We start from the raw sequence: 17,343 nt of genomic DNA, 5'->3' as shown, positions 1-17,343 counted from the left end.
TGGAGACCAAATTTGGGCCACCCAGCATGCCTGGAAAGCGGCAGAAACGCTTAACGTTACCGCGACCACCCGGTTGGCCTTGTGTCGTGGTTAGGTTCGTCATATAGCAAGGCATTTGACGCGAGGAAGATGAAGACAGTGAGGAAAACAACAGGAAGTTATATTGGACAAACAAAAACTATTGCACATACGGTACTAAAGTCATACACGCACGTGGTTCACAAACATAAGAAAATAAACAGTCTCACAGTCTGAGCCGTAACCCGGTGCCTTGAAGTGGGACCCGTTGCGTACTCGGATGCAGTTGTCTCTTGGGTGCCAGGCCAGCATTCCACTGTAGAGGGCATCACTAGGACTAGAAGTAGCTGCACACTGTCAGCGACGTCAGCTCGGTGGACGTGGTCAGCAGCTCCGGTCTTTCGAGGGCGCTCGCCGTACCGGAGATGTCCACAGGACCACTCACCCAGAACTCGTGCCTGGCCACGCTGACACACCGTGCCCCGAGGACGTCAATGTCTCGAGGACAGGAACCCGGCCTTTCGAACCTCGCGCGTAGGTGCGGGTTTGCCCTAGGCTCCCTTGCGTCGTCTTGTCGGCGTCCGAACTGCTTCGTTCTCCGCGAGCGTCTCTTCTTCTTTTTTCAATGGGCACACTGCAATGCCCCTTCATTCTTCTCATCTTCCAGGTGATGTGGCGCTGTCGTCTGCTATACTCACATTTTTAAGCTACTAGATCGCATCACCCCCCCACTTAAGAACGTTCTTCCGGTAGAAGAACTTGAGAGCACTGGGGACACGTTGGGTCGCAGTCGGAAACACACACGTAAGCACCACTGCACACTATAGCAGTTCCGAGCCCCACACACTCGGCACATTTGGTCACAAAAGTGCCCACCAAAAAAAAGAAACAAGTCACAGAACTAAAGCGTCATGATACTTGTATCGCGCTGTAAGGTTCGCATCATAAGCTATTATTACCACATAACATCGATTCTTCATACAGACGTTGCTCGCGGAGTTGGCAAACGGCTCATGTAATCTGCGCCTATGTCTCTGCCTTTGATATACTCTAACTAAAAGTCCTTTTAGGCACGGTGGCACCGTCGACATGCGGCTCACAAATTGCTCGTTCGTCTACATTTTTCAGGTGAGGAAGCAATATGGAAAATGCATCCGCTCAAGTGACCGTTTCTTGCTGGTGTTGCCGTGCCCATGGCAGTATTGCGCTGTGTGTGAATCATGCGTGACATATTTCAAGAAACTACTGTTAATGGGTGGAGATATCGAAAGCAATCCCGGCCCCGAGCTCGAAAAGATTGCTAAACAACTGACGAAAATCGCTGCAGACATTAAGGATATCAAAGAAAAGTGACTCTCGGATATTGATAACAAGCTTGACGTAAATACAAAACTTGAGGCTGAAGTCGCGGCATGCCACGAAGAAATGGCTTCTGTGAAGGGGGTAATCAGGGGCCTTGAAGCAAGAATAGACGACTTGGAAAACCGCAGCAGGAGGTCAAACCTAATCGTTTATGGCATACCGGAACCGGGAGGAGAAACAAGTGAAACCCTAGAACAGGCAGTAAACGATGGCATTACAAAAATTCTTCAACTTGAACCTGTGGCCATTGAGCGCATTCATCGCTTAGGAAGAGTTGGACCAAACAAGACAAGGCCAGTCATACTTAAATTACTTGATGCCAGAGAAAAACCTGAGGTACTAAAAAACGGCTTCAAACTGAAGGGCACAGATTTCTCTATAGAAGAGGGTTTTGCCGAAAACTTAGAGAAACCAGAAAAAAACTCTGGGACAGTGCTAAGAAAAACAGCGAAAATAAAGATAAAGTGTCGTTAGCATATAATAAGCTGTTCATTAACAGCCATGTGTTCTCCTGGAATGACGAAAAGAACGAAAGGGTAGAAATAGAGAAGTACGACAAAGTGGAACAAGGAATAAACGAAGCAAGCCGGCCTGCAACGCGCCAAAGCCAGCGCAAGAAAAAATAACGTTATTGAACACAAACGCCTGCAGTATTTTGAATAAGGTACAGCCATTTGAAAGCCTACTACTCGATCGAGAACCCGATATAGTGGCAGTTACCGAAACTTGGTTATCGGCATCCATCTCGAGTCATGAAGTTGCTCCCCCAAATTATGTACTTGTTAGAAAAGACCGGCAGTCACCTGGTGGAGAAGTGGCGTTAGTAATAAAAAATCAATCCCACTAATCATCCTTCCCGAAGTAGAAGATGCTGAGGAAGTTTTTTGTAAAATTATTACCAAAAGCACAAGTATAGTTGTTGGCTGCATCTATCGAAGCCCCGGATGTGGGCACGAATGCATAACCGCCATACAAGAGTATTTGCATCAACATGCTGGAAAGTGCCGGGTTATTCTTATGGGGGATTTCAACCTTGCCGACTTTAACTGGGCTACCATGCATTACACGACAAAGGCTTCAGAAGCACTTGTCGATATGATGCTAAGTTTTAACCTGCGCCAGATTGTGGAATGCCCCACAAGGGTACAAGGCGAGTGTCGCAGTGTACTTGACCTAATCTTGTTGAGTAATAACTTCCTCTTAGAACAAACACAGGTTGAAATAATTGAAGGGATATCAGATCACAGAATACCCATGTGTGTATTACCGCTAGATTGTTCAATACCAATGCAAACGGCAGCGCAAACCATAATAAATTTTGACAAAGCAAATGAGGCTTCCATACAAACCCACTTGGCTCAAAAATTCCCAGTGTTTTCGGAATTGGCCTCAGATCTCTTGTCTGATGTAAACGATATCTGGTTGTGTTTCAAAGATATAGTGTCGCACTGTGTAACACATTTTATTCCTGTGCGGTTAAAAAATCCGATAAAAAATACCCCATCGATTACACGTGAAGTAAAACATGCAAAACGCCAACTCAAAAGGATTCGGAAGGCAAAAAAGGTACCAGGCACCAACCCATCTAACGCTGCCAGACTAGCGCTTGCAGTAAAAACTTTTAAACAGATATCCAGAGAAGCGAAAAGTCATTATTTCAACACTGTACTCACCAGCTTCTTAAAAACAACCCACATAAATTTTGGAACCCCTTCCGCCAAAAAAACACACTCACAACTAAGCTTTCGTCCATTGAAAAAAAAAGATAAAGCCAACAAATACAACCAAATCTTCCGTTCTGTCTTCACTAAAGATAATGGTGTCGTGCTGGACTTATATCCGCGGCCTGGTCCCACTATCCAGCCACTCGTTATCACAGACGCCGGTGTTCTTAATCTTCTGCTTGGCCTAGACACCAAAAAAGCCTGTGGTCCGGACACTATACCAAATCAATTTTTTAAACGATACGCACAGTGGTGCAGTAGATACCTGGGGATTATTTTTCGGAAATCTCTCTCAACATCCAAACTACCAGAAGATTGGAAAATAGCAAAAATTATTCCGATACACAAGTCAGGAGATAAATCCATTGAAAGAAATTTTAGACCAATATCGCTAACCAGCACGGCATGTAAACTACTCGAGCGTATCAGTCTAAAACATTTAACCGTTTTTCTCGAACAAGAAGGCATTCTGTCCAATAACCAGCATGGTTTTCGCCAAGGTTTATCCACCATAACGCAGTTAACCGAAGTAATACACGACCTCGCGCTAGGCATTAACAATCACCGCCAAACCGACATATTCCTACTCGACCTATCCAAGGCATTTGATTGCGTTTGTCATACAAAGCTAATAGCTAAATTAAGAAGCCTTATTGGAGATGGAAAAATTATTGCTTGGGCTCAAGATTTCTTGTTTAATAGATCCCAGTTTGTTATTTTTGAACATTTTGCATCAGACACAGTACCAGTGACGTCAGGAGTGCCCCAGGGCTCCGTGCCTGGACCCTTGTTATTTCTCGTTTATATAAATGATATAACTACTAATATAGATAGTAAAAAAAGTTATTCGCAGACGACTGTATCATTTATCGAGAAATTAACAATAAACAAGATCACCTCTCTCTCAACAAGTCTCTTAATACCGTTGCAGAATGGTGCTCTCATTGGCAGATGACAATCAACATCTGCATGCATGACGATAACACGGAAAAAAGAACCCTCTAACTTTCGCTATAACATAACTGGTGCTGCTCTCACGAATGTACGGAGACATAAATATCTAGGCTTAACAATAACATCAGATCTAAGGTGGGACGCTCACATTGATAATGTTACTTCTTCTGCTATGCAAAAACTATTTTTTATTCGCAGATCGCTCAATCTGGCACCCACCTCGACGAAACTACTAGCCTACAAAACATTCATTAGGCCAATCCTTTAATATGGAAATACTGTATGGTTTCCTCATACCGTGACTAATATAAAAAATAGAAAACGTACAAAGGAAGGCCATAAGATTCATACATAACAAATTTAAACAGGCTGATTTACCCACTACCATTCTAGCTGTTTCTGGGCTTCCCACGCTCGAAACACAGGCGAAGCAGGCACTTTTGAAATTTCTTTATCAACTCCTACATAATTATTTCAAAATAGATGTCTCAAACTTCGTTGAATATTTGCAAACACGAGCTACCTGGCACCAACATACAAATACTCTATTATACTATAAATGTAACAAAGATGCGTTTAAATACTCTTTTTTTCCAGTTGCCATCCACGAATGAAATTTGTTAACCCCTTTCGCCACTAATGCCCAGTCATTGTGCGATTTCTTATCAAGAATTGAAAATAACGTCTTTTAGCGTCCTTGATATGTCTGCTTTTCTGTGACATGCAAACCAGCATTCACTTGTATTTGGTGTGTATGGTGTGCATAGGTGCTGATTGTATGCTTCAAGGTGTCTGATTTGTATTTTTACACATTATTTACCAATTTACGATCCTGAAAATGTTAAGTGCTCTTTGTAACTGTATACTGTAGTGCCCACCTGCTATGGTCTTTTTGGAGACTGGCAGTATTGTGAATAAATAAATAATAATAAATATTCCATAAGAATGAGGCTCCATCGTAGGTCGCGGCTGTTCACATGCTTGGCCGACTTGATGTATACAAGCGGTTTGTGGTCACTCTATAGAATGAATGTGTGTCCAAATGGGTAGATGGGAAATTTCCGAACCGCCCACGTAAGAGCCAGGGCCTCTCGCTCCACTGTAGAGTAAGCAGCTTCGCGTGGTTACAGTCTACGGCTTGCGTGTGACAATGTGTGCAGTATTCCTTTCGTTGGAATGGAACACATGCTAGCTCGTCGCTTTCCGTGTCATCCGCCCCGCAAACAGCTGATGATTCATGCGGCGGTGCAGGCAGCCATTCTTCATACTTTTTCAATAGGTTTATATGGAATAGCGTGCTTCTGGCACCGAGGTCAACTAAAGAGTCGACATCATTTTTCTTCTCAAGGACATTAAATGGTCCCTTCCACGTCAGAACCTATTTGTTGGTATCCGATGGAAGCAGAAGTAGAACCTTGTCTCCAGGGGATAATTGACATGGTCTGGCCTTTTGGTCATAATGCTTCTTTTGTACTATCTATGCTTTCTGAAGCTCCTCCTTGGCTAGATGTCAGGTCTCTTCAAGACGATTCCGCTGTTCGACTACGTACCCGTAGGAGGTTTTACATCAACATCAAGATGATCGGCGGTCCATATTTCTTTCAATATTGCCAGGGGACCTCTGACGTAACGGCCGTAGAGCAAGTCGAATGGGGAGAAGCCTAAGCTCGACAGGGGAACTTCGCGATAAGCGAAGAGTAAGGGCGCCAGGTACCGGTCCGATTTCTTCGGACACTCCTGACACATTCTTCTTATCATTTGTTTCAGGGTGCCGTTGAACCTCTCTACAAGGCTATTGGCCATGGAATGATATGGGGTTGTTGGCAATTGTTTGAAGGAAAGAAGTCGGCTTAGCTCCTTCATTAGGCATGACGAGAATGACGTGCCTCTGTCACTGATTATCTCGCGTCGGACACCTACACGAGAAAACATCTCCAGAAGTGCCTCAGTGACTTTCTTCGTCTCGATGCTCGGCAGTGCTACAGCATCGGGATAACGCGTCGCCATGTCCACAATTGTCAGTACGTACTTGTTCTACCCTCTGACATCGGTGATAATGGACCCACAATATCAAAGGCTACTCTCTTGAACAGTGTGTCAATTATAGGAGTGTCGCCGAGAAGTACACGACCCACCAAGTGCTTGGGAATAGTTCTTTGACATATATCACACGATTTTACAAATCGTGTGATGTCTGATTGAACCCCTGGCCAGTGGAACTCTTCGAGTACCTGGTCTGTAGTTCGTTTAATTCTTTGATGGCCCGAAAAGATGCCTTCGTGGGCCATCTTCTTAACAAAATGTTGGAGGCACCTTGGTACCAGAAGCTGATTCACCTGCCTCTTAGAGGGAAGGGTGTACTTGCGATAGAGGATTCCGTCCTTCATAAAGAACAATATTTCAGCAAACCTTGTCTTGTCCTGTTTGTTTACGGCTTAGAAGCATTTCCGCAGGCTACTGTCTTCCTCCTGCTTGGTTCTAAAGTCCTGTGGCCTGATGTCCAAGGGGTTCATAACTGGAGCCGGAAGTAGATGTGAATTTCCTGCCTGTCGGTTTACTGCAGCAACGTTTGTCTTGAAACGTGTTTTCCTTGCAGCCGACATCGAAGTCTTTGCATACAAGGGTCCGTGTGCAGAACCAGGTTTTTCAGCGCCAGAATACTCTTCTGCAGCCTTCTGGGTGTAAAGACGGCTCTTCCAATTGTTATCAGGATTGTGAGCATCTCGAACGCCTTCCACATTTCTCAAGACAACATCATATGAAGGAGTATCCATACAAAGGGCTCGAGTTTTTGCCCGCGAAGAAAGGTGAAAAAATTTCCATGTGTGCTTCAGGCAACTTCATCAACCGTCTATCCAAACGGTGAATCGAGGAAATCTTTCCAGTCAGCTTGCTATCCGCCAAAAGAGACCTTTTGACAATGATTGAATGACATCCAGTATCTCGCAGTACTGGTGCGGGATATCCTTCGAGTACACCTTTGACCGTGGGCATCGAATTTTCCTTCAGCTTGGCTGGGTGCGTTTCTGCGCACTCCGGACTGCAAGGAGCACAATGAGAAGCCTGTGACTCTGAATTTTTTATCTTGGCTCCATGTCTTTGATAAAAAGTGCATGAGGCTTCCTCATTGCTGTGGACCTTTTTGGAGCAGTCACCTGTTTTATGCCCAGTGCGGTGGCATTCTCCACAAAAGGGTTGCTTTTTACCTGGACCCTTTGTGTTCGTCCAACAATCAGCAGCTCTGTGACCCTTTTTGTTTCAAAGGAAACACTGCGGTCTCTCTTTGTCATCTTGCCGCTCAGACGTTCGAGTCTGACCTGGAGGCTTGCTCAGGATATCGTTTTTACATTTGCCAAGGCTAATCATCCTCTGGGCCTCCAAGTAGTGGTCTGTAGCCTCCGCAAGTTTTTCAAGGCTTTCACAGTTTCTTTAAGAAACACAGCGAGTTTCTTATGGCATTGTGCGAGAAACTGCTCCGAGACAATTTTGTCTCACAGAGAATTGTGAGTCCGGTCTGTCTTTGCCATTTCTTGCCAATAGTCAAAATAACCTAATAGACGCCCAGCAAACTGCGTGCCCGTTTCAGAGTTATCTGGTTTGGTTGATCAAAACTTTGTCCGATAGCCTTCTTCTGTGAACTTAAAGCGTTGTAGTAGCGTTTTTTTCAACGTTACGTAGTCTATGGCATGTTCAGGTGACATCGTACCAACTACACTCAAGGCATCTCCGGTCAAGCAAAGGCTTAGTGATAGGGCCCATTTGTCTTGCGACCAGTCTTGACTAGTAGCGACGCGCTCAAATCGCTGTATATATGCGTCCAGCTCATCGCGTTCCTCGTTAAAGGCTGGGATGAGTTTATGTGGACTTTGGTCGCTCTGCGTGGTGCCTACGGGCGCACCCTCGGTAAGCTGCCCAGTAGTTGTGCTACCTGCTGTCGCACCTAACTGATGCAACCTTAACTTGAGCTCAAGAACTTCCTTCTCTGCTTTCAATCTAGTGACTGCCTCTGCCTCGGCATCCTTCGCGGCATTTTGTTCAGCCAGACGAGCGTCACGTGCCTCTTTTTCGCGTGCGCGTTCTTAATCCATCCATTCTTTTAGTGCTGACCCACTTAACCCCAATTCCTTTCCGATCACCGTCAGCTTATCTGCCTCCATCACCGACCGTCGCACACACATATGCGATGTGATGCTCTTCTTAGGTGTAACAAGAGTAGTCCTGTCTCGCACACGCCAGATATGTCGTGGTTAGGTTCGTCACATAGCAAGACGTGTGACGCGAGGAAGATGGAGACAGTGAGGAAAACAACAGGAAGGTATATTGTACAAAAGAAAGAACTATTGCACATACAGTACTAAAGTCATACACGCACGCGCTTCACAAACATAAGAAAATAAACAGTCTCACAGTCTGAGCCGTAACGCGGTGCCTTGAAGTGCAACCCGTTGCGTACTCGGATGCAGTCGTCTCTTGGGTGCCAGGTTAGCATACCACTGTAGAGGGCATCACCAAAACTTAGAGTAGCCGCACACTGTCAGCGGCGTCGGCTCGGTGGACGAGGTCAGCAGCTCCGGTCTTTCGAGGGCGCTCGCCGTACCGGAGATATCCACAGGACCACTCACCCAGAACTCGTGCCTGGCCACGCCGACACGCCGTGCCCCAAGGACGTCAATGGCTTGAGGACAGGAGCCCGGCCTTTCGAACCTCGCGCGTAGTTGCGGATTTGCCCTAGGCTCCCTTGCGTCGTCTTGTCGGCGTCCGAACAGCTTCGTTCTCCGCGAGCATCTCTTCTTCTTTCAATGGGCGCACTGCAATGCCCCTTCATTCTTCTCATCTTCCATGTGAGGTGGCGCTGTCGTCTGCTATGCTCGCATTTTTTAAGCTACTACATCACATCTAGGCCGGGCCGCTAATCTGCAGGTTTTAAATAATGTTATCTTCATTTCATTTCATTGACAGTTAACATGTTCAAATAACTTTAAAGGCTCGTTATTTGTGTGACCTTAAGCTGTGTGAGATAATACAAATAGTAAACACCACTCAACCTGTTTAACGAAGATTGAATAGAGCACGCAATTGCTCGAGCTAGGACACCATGCTCGATTTGGAAGTTTTATTCCAAAGCATCATTTCATATTAAAAAATGGCTGCCATAGACAGATTCGTGTCTGTGTGTCCCCCTTGTGGTTTATCCGGACGTATGCCACCAGCTGCGAGTCACCTAGTTGGTGTTGAAAATCTGTTTTCTTTGGTTCGATGTGGTATCTCTTGGTTTTTCTGCTAGCACCTAGATGGACGGCACTCCATACACCTTTTTTCTTTTTTTTGATGTTGAGGACATTCAGTAGAAGCTTGATGTCGTTCTCAGGCAATTATTAAAGTATTTTGATTCATTGTCGCCGTGGCCTGTCATGGCAAAGTGTAAACCGACCATGGAGCTAGGGCTGAACCAGATAGGGCAGCCGCACAAGTACGCAGTTGCTTGCATTGCCGCTGCAGTGGGTTTCGTAGCTGACCCATATATATATATATATATATATATATATATATATATATATATATATATATATATATATATATATATATATATATATATATATATATATATATATATATATATATATATATATATATATATCTTGCCACTTACTTCTAGTAGTAGTAGTGGGTCGTATGCCAAGGTGAAGGCTCACACCGCAGAGGAAAAAGAAGTGCACGTAGGCCCACGCTCTGGCAAACAAGCCCAACCGACACGCTTGGTTAGAGCCCTGTTGCTGAGATGTCTATAAACCTTGTGGACACCCCCTGAAGTGACGTGACAATTGGTGGAGGTGCTGGGTAGGCCCCTCACGGATGTTTCAGACCTCTCCTGGAAGTGGCACCACAAGCCCAGTGCAAGTCAACACTCCCGTTCGTCGGACAAGCCGCAGGATCAGGAGATTGCCACCCGAAGCTGACCCTACAGATCACACCAGTATGATGAGCACGTCCGTTCAAACCACTTTAACAGGTACAGAAAACCCCCCGGTGACTCAGTACACCCTCGAAAGTCCACAGGTTCTGACACCGTTTCATGGCACCGAGCTCGAAGATGTCGAGGACTGGTTGGTCAACTTCGAGCGCGTGGCTGCTTTGAACGACTGGAATGACGCGGCCAAACTACGACGTGTGTACTTCTATTTGGAGGATGGAGCACGTACCTGGTACATGAATCACCAGGAACAGACGACATCGTGGCCGGAATTCCGCCGCCGGCTGTTGGATACTTACAGAAGTGCTGATCGCCACGAACGAGCGGAGCGAGCGATCCAGGCCCGCATCCAGATGCCCAATGAAACTGTCATTACCTATGTGGAAGATATGACGCGCCTGTTCCGACGGGCTGATCAGAGTATGACAGAAGAAAAGAAGGTTCGTCACCTCATGCGCGGAATTAAGGAGCAGCTTTTGGATGGTCTTGTACGGAGCCCTCCGAACATGGTCGCCGAGTTTTTGTCCGAAGCCGCCACGATGGAAAAGATGCTTCAGCATCGATCCACCCTGTATGAGCGGCAAGTGAACACGTCCACTGCTCAAGTTCTCACGACTATTGGGAACAACACTGAGCGTCTGCGTGACCTTATCCGCTCCATTATACGCGAGGAGCTGCAAAAGGCTGCCTCACCACCACTACCTACGGGGAGTTCCATTGCAAGCATCGTCAAGGACGAGCTGCATCACGCCCTTCGTGACCCTGTGAGTCTGAATAACGCCACACCCGCCCCGGCTGACTACCACCGTGCAACCTTTGCGGAAGCCTTGAAGAGCCCAGCTTCCTCTTCCCCGCTGTTTGTTCAGGCACCTCCTACGGTTTCACTTCAGTCGGCACCGCCTCTCCGGTACTATGAGAACACACGCACACCCCCACCCCTTGTTTACGCCAGCCCTGTGCCTCTTGCGGAACAACCAGCACACTACCTTGATGACAGACGTGCGTCGCCTCAGAAATCTGATGTTTGGCGCACTCCTGACCGCCGACCTTTGCGCTTCCACTGCAGTGAAGCGGACCATTTGTACCACCAGTGTCCGTACAGGCGCCTCGGGCTGCGCGGAATTTCAGTACATTCAGCGCCTCCTCGGTATGGCCAGCGACCTCGGGACATTGAGAACTACCTGGATAAACAGCGCATGCCACCGCTTCTGGACGGCAGTCACGCTCACCGTCACCGAGGCGCTTTTCATCTTCGCCACAGCGCCATGATGGCGCACGGTTCTCCAGTCCCTGCCGGGGAAACTAACGCAAGCGACCCTTGGAGGCGAGGTCGCTGGCAGTCGACGTGCTGAAGACCTCCGATCGATGCTAACAGAAAAGGGTGTAGATTCGACTGAGCGATATGTGCGGCTTTCACCGGATATACCGGTGCTGATAGACGGCTATGCAGTAGGCGCTTTAGTTGATACCGGGGCTGCCTATTCGATACTAAGCGGGGAAATGACCAGACTACTAAAGAAGGTAATCACGCCCTGGCATGGCTCCGTGATTCGAACGACTGGTGGCCACAGCGTCTCTCCACTTGGAACCTGCTCGAGTAGAGTTTGGGTCTGCGGTTATAATTTTGTAGGAAGTTTCCTTGTGCTCCGTGAATGTTCACGCGACGTTATTCTTGGTGTTGACTTCCTGCAGGAGTATGGAGCTGTCATTGATCTTCAAGATAATCTCATCGCCTTCTCAGCCGACCGAGCAAAGGACAAGCAGGACGACCAACAACGTACCGACGTTCTTCGTGTTTCTGCTGAAAGTATAACGCTCCCTCCAAGAGCCAGTGTTATTGTCGACATCACATGCTGTGGATTGCGAAATGAAGAAGCGATTGCAGAAAGTAAGTTTGAACACCTGCTGACTCAAGGTGTTTTTGTGGCTCGGAGTATCATACAGCTACGTGATGGCCGATCTCAACTGCTCGTTACAAATTTGAGCTACGAACACCGACAACGTTTCCATGGCACTTCGTTAGCGTTTGCAGATGAATTAGGAACCGTTCCCATCTGCTTTTCGTCGGACGCAGTGGAGGCTGCCGATACGTCTCTAAACAATATCGATATTAATTATAACCTCACACAAGAAAACCAGACAGCACTGCGAAAACTCTTGCTTGAATTCAAGTCATGCTTCGCTGCTTCCTCTAAAGTGCGCCAGACTTCGATCACTAGGCACAGAATCATCACTTACGACGACGCCTGCCCAGTACACCAGCAGCCTTACCGTGTGTCAGCGAAGAAACGGGAAGCCATTCGTACGCAAGTTCAAGAAGTGCTTGACGACGGCATCATCGAGCCTTTCAGCAGTGCGTGGTCCTCTTCGGTCGTCCTAGTCAAGAAGAAAGACGGAATGCTACGTTTTTGCGTCGATTACCGGAAGCTGAACAGCGTGACGAAAAAGGACGTGTACCAGCTGCCACGCATCGACGAATCGTTAGACAGATTACGCCGCGCCCACTATTTTCCCTCTTTGGATTTAAATAAGCGGGTACTGGCAGATTGAGGTTGACGAGCGAGACCGCGAGAAAACGGCTTTTGTGACCCCTGATGGCCTGTATGAATTTTGAGTCCTTCCTTTTGGTTTGTGCTCAGCACGCGCAACCTTTCAACGAATGATGGACACTGTGCTTACTGGTCTGAAGTGGCAAACTTGTCTCGTATACCTTGATGATGTCGTTTTTGTGAAGTTTTCCAGCAACATCCTCACCGCCTCAGGAGTGTGGTACAGGCCATTCAATCAGCAGATCTTACACTCAAACCACAGAAGTGTCACTTTGGTTATGAAGAGCTCAAATTTCTTGGCCTTGTAGTCAACGCCAAAGGAGTCCGACCCGACCCCGACAAACTTGCCGCTGTAGCCGCGTTTCCGCATCCTACAGACAAAAAGACTGTTCGGCGCTTTCTGGGCTTGTGCGCCTACTATCAACGATTTATTAGAGGGTTTTCGAAGATAGCGGAACCCTTGACTCACCTTAAACGCGACGACACACCGTTTGTGTGGGCTACTGAGCAACAGGCTGCTTCTGCCGAGCTACGACAGCGGATGCAATCAGCCCCTGTTTTTGCGCATTTTGACGAGGATGCTGACACAGAGGTGCACACTGACGCCTGTAACATCGGCCTCGGCGCAGTGCTCGTCCAGCATCAACACGGCAAAGAACGAGTCATAGCTTATGCTAGCCGCTCACTGTCCCGTACCTAGGTGAATTACACGACCACAGAGAAAGAGTGTCTTGCAGTAGTGTGGGCGATCACCAAGTTTCGCCCGTACCTCTATGATCGTCCATTTAAAGTGGTGACAGACCACCATGCCCTCTGCTGGTTGGTAAACATTCGTGATCCCTCTGAACGACTGGGCCGATGAAGCTTGCGTCTACAGAAATTTGATGTGACCATTGTATATAAGTCTGGACGGAAGCATGAAGACGCTGATACGCTGTCGCGTGCACCTTTAGTCAATCAAGAAGAAGAGGACGATGACGGTTTCCTGGGTGCCCTTAGCTCATCTCACTTGAGCAGACGCCAGCGAGTTGATGAAGAGATTCGACGGCTCATCGACTATCTGGAGGGTCATAGCATCGTTATACCTCGCCATCTATCTCGCGTCATGACGTCTTTCTGCCTCCGAGATAATGTCCTGTACAAAAAAAAACGCCCGTTCTACGAGCCGCGCTTACCTCATCGTCGTTCTGAAGGACATGCGGGACGAAGGTCTCTCCGCGTGTCATGACGAGCCCACCGCTGGTCATCTAGGTTACTTGCAAACGCTCGCCAGAGTAAGTGAGGCGTACTACTGGCCCGGACTTTCGGTGAGCGTGAAGCAGTAGGTTAAAAGCTGTCGTGAATGCCAGCGTCAAAAGTCGCCACCAAGCAAGCCGGCTGGATTACTTCAGCCAATAGATCCACTCCACAAGCCATTTGACCAAGTCGACGTGGACATTCTCGGCCCATTTCCTTTATTGTCCGACGGCAACAAATGGGTCATTGTTGCAACTGACTATTTGACCCGCTATGCTGAGACACAGGCGATACCACGAGCCACGGCTTCTGAGGTAGCACAGTTCTTCAAGTGCTACATTGTGTTTCGCCACGGTGCTCCATCTACAGTGATAAACGACTGAGGAACAGCGTTCACTGCACAGCTTATTGATGAAGTTTTTCGACTAAGTAACACTAGGCATCGAACGACGACTGCTTACCATCCGCGGAACAACGGCTTAACCGAGCGACTAAATAAGACAGTCACAAACATGATCTCCATGTACATCGACGTCCAACACAAAACATGGGATCGCATTTTGCCTTATGTGACGTTCGCTTATAAAACCGCCGTTCAAGAAACAACCCAATTCACACCGTTTTGACTTCTCTACGGCCGCGAAGTTCAGACGATGCTAGATGCGATGCATCTTGTGAAGATGCCGATCAATTAAAAACTGACGCAGAAGAATTTGCAGAGCGTGCCGAGGAAACTCGCCAGCTCACCCGGGTACACATTGGTCAGCAGCAACAGGTCGATGCACGACGTTACAATATGCGTCACAATGACGTATCTTACAGTCCGGGAGACCAAGTTTGGGTTTGGACCCCTGTTCGACGTTGTGGCCTCTCCTAAAAGTTGCTTAGCAGATAATTCGGTCCATATAATGTATTACGCCGCATGAGCGACGTAAACTACGAAGTGGTTCCGGACGCTACGTCGTCACGATGGGTACAACGAAAACAACCGACCTCTGACATAGTTCACGTGTTGCGCATGAAGCCTTATTTTGCGCGTCCCTAAAAGACCACTTTTCCTGTGCTTTTTTTCATTTTTGCTCCGACAATTGCCTCATCAGTGGTGAACGTGTCGCGTCTAACATTTGAATATTGGTGCCCATTTTCATTGTTTAAACTACTTTGTTTTGGTTTTTTGCGATAACTTTACAGCATCGGGACGATGCTCTTTTTTGGTTGAGGAGGAATATTGCCACCTACTTCTAGTAGTGGGCCGTATGCCAAGGTGAAGGCTCACACCACAGAGAAAAAAGAAGTGCACGTGGGTCCCCGCTCAGGCAAACAAGCCCAACCGACGCGCTTGGTTAGAGCCCTGTTGCTGAGACGTCTATAAACCATGTCGACACCCGCGGAGTGACGTGACGTATATATATATATATATATATATATATATATAGATTGTAACAAAGAGGAAGTACTCCGGCTCAGAGGCAGCATCATCGAGCGTGCAGCAGCGGCTCGAGCTCGGAAAGTGAGGCTGGTGCATTGCCTTCCAAGCCTTCCAAGCCTTTCTACTCAATAGATCTTCTTTATAATTCGTGGAGGTGCTGGGTACCATCCCCTATACCTTCCCGCTACCATCCTGGAACTCCGTTCTCGACGACTACCTTCTGCTATGCCGGACCCCGATCAGCAGACGCTTCCATCTCTTCTGGCCACCTGTCCAGGCAGTGTTCCTTAGCGGGAGCCTCCAATCTTCAGTAGAACAAATGACAACAGATGGCTTTCAACAGATGGACGGACGCGGACAAGTTGACACGCGTGTCGTTGTACCTAGCGGGTGTAGCCAGCCTTTGGCTTAGAAACCACGAGGCAGACGTCCGAACGTGGTCGCAATTTAAAACGTCGATTGTAGCAGTCTTTGATCAACCTGCCGTCCGAAAACTTCGTGCCGAGCAACGTTTACGCACACCCGCGCAAGAAATGGGTGAAGCCTTCACTAGTTACATAAAAGACGTCATCGATTTGTGCAGACGCATGAACGCCGCAATGACGGAAGCTGAAAAATGTAAGCACATCCTCAAACGGATTGACAACGACGCTTTTCAAATGCTCTTTGCGAAACGCCCGACCACTGTTAACGACGTAATTAGCCTCCGCCAAAGCTACGATGAATTGCAGAAGCAGCGAGCTCTGACAAGACGGCCTCCAGCGCACGATTTTCAATCACTGTCTAGTGCGATCAGTGCTTATGACCAAGCGTCACTAATAGGCGAAATAAAAGCATCTGTCCGCAAAGAAGTCGCACGTCAGTTTTCCTTGGTGCCTTTCAGAACAGAACCTAAAACAACTTTACCATCGTCTCTTTGTGGCGTCATTCAAGGAAAGGTCGCGGAGGCTTTACCAGCTGCTCGCGAGCCTAATCTTGTGGCTGCTCCTCTCACCTACGCCGCGGCTGCAGCCATGCCAACTCGCAAGGCGCCTGTGCCTCCGTTCCAACCTCGCGCGAGCTATCCCTCAGCTCCATTTCACTGGACTAGCACTAACACCGCCAACCCGTGGCGCACCCTCAACAATCGCCCGATATGTTACGCTTGTCGATACCTCAGACAAGTCGCAAGGTATTGCCGCCGCCGGACGCATATCACCAATGAAAACCACCGTGAGCATTTCTTCCCACTTGACTCCAACACGCAATGCCGTTCCTCCACTCCAATGCCAGCCCGCTACCAGGACGACCACCGCCCTCGGTAGGGACGTCTTCGCTCGCCCTCTCCGCGCCGCCACTCGCCTTCTCCTATGCGTCGACGGCCCGCGCCTAACGAGGAGGAAAACTAGACGACGCAGTTCCTGAGGCAAGAACTGCGCAAGTTTCAGTTTGCCCAAGTCCTCATTTGTCACCTACCAAAGTTATGGATGTGTTCGTCGAAAACATCCCTACTGTCGCTCTTGTAGATACCGGTGCAGTTGTTTCTGATATAGATGCTGGATTTTGCCACTCAATTCGTAAGGTTACGAATCCTTTTTCCGGATTGTTGCTTTGCACAGTCAGTGCACAACCTGTTCAACCGACCGCAGTATGTACAGCCCACGTAACAATTCAGGACGTTCTTTATACATTAGAGTTCATGGTTATTTCATCGTGCTCCCATACTATTATCTTGGGATGGAACTTTTTGTCGCGTCATAACGCCGTAATCGACTGTGCTAGGGTTTAGGTTGAATTTTGCTCACTGGATGGCCTAGCATCCATCGAACCCAGCCTGCCGCTAAACTTGTCGTTAGTAATGACACCTACACCCCTCCATGCTCTTTTGCGTTCGTGCCAGTTTTATGCAGCGCCATATCGGATGGCACGGTCTTTTTTACACCATCTCCAATATTCGTCGCCGCCCGAAGAGCCCTCCCCCTGCCTTTCGCTGCTCTCAACCTTGTCGAAGGCTCCACCACAATGCCGATTTATAATCATGTCTCGTCGTCTTTATTCCTACTTTGTCACGAGTGCCTTGGCCACGTGGTGACAATCAGTTCTACAAGAATTATATCCGTC

The sequence above is a fragment of the Rhipicephalus microplus genome, chromosome 10 (genome assembly GCF_043290135.1).
Source record: "Rhipicephalus microplus isolate Deutch F79 chromosome 10, USDA_Rmic, whole genome shotgun sequence".
Classification (NCBI taxonomy): Eukaryota; Metazoa; Arthropoda; class Arachnida; order Ixodida; family Ixodidae; genus Rhipicephalus; species Rhipicephalus microplus.
Note: the sequence above shows the minus strand (reverse complement) of the source record.